The following is a 481-nucleotide window of genomic DNA, read 5'->3' as shown; positions in this document are numbered from 1 at the left end:
TCTGTGATTTGTTGGTTATTCAGCAGCGTGTTGTTCAGCCTCCATATGTTGGAATTTTTAATAGTTTTTCTCCTGTAATTGAGATCTAATCTTACTGCATTGTGGTCAGAAAAGATGCTTGGAATGATTTCTATTTTTTTGAATTTACCAAGGCTAGCTTTATGGCCCAGGATGTGATCTATCCTGGAGAAGGTTCCATGTGCGCTTGAGAAAAAGGTGAAAGTCATTGTTTTGAGATGAAATGTCGTATAGCTATCAATTAGGTCTAACTGGTCTATTGTATCGTTTAAAGTTTGTGTTTCCTTATTAATTTTCTGTTTAGTTGATCTATCCATAGGTGTGAGTGGGGTATTAAAGTCTCCCACTATTATTGTGTTATTGTTAATTTCTCCTTTCATACTTGTTAGCATTTGTCTTACATACTGTGGTGCTCCCATGTTGGGTGCATATATATTTATAATTGTTATATCTTCTTCTTGGA

The sequence above is a fragment of the Bison bison genome, unplaced genomic scaffold (assembly GCF_000754665.1).
Source record: "Bison bison bison isolate TAMUID 2011002044 unplaced genomic scaffold, Bison_UMD1.0 scf7180017864508, whole genome shotgun sequence".
NCBI classification, from domain to species: Eukaryota; Metazoa; Chordata; class Mammalia; order Artiodactyla; family Bovidae; genus Bison; species Bison bison.
This window is presented reverse-complemented; position numbering follows the sequence as displayed.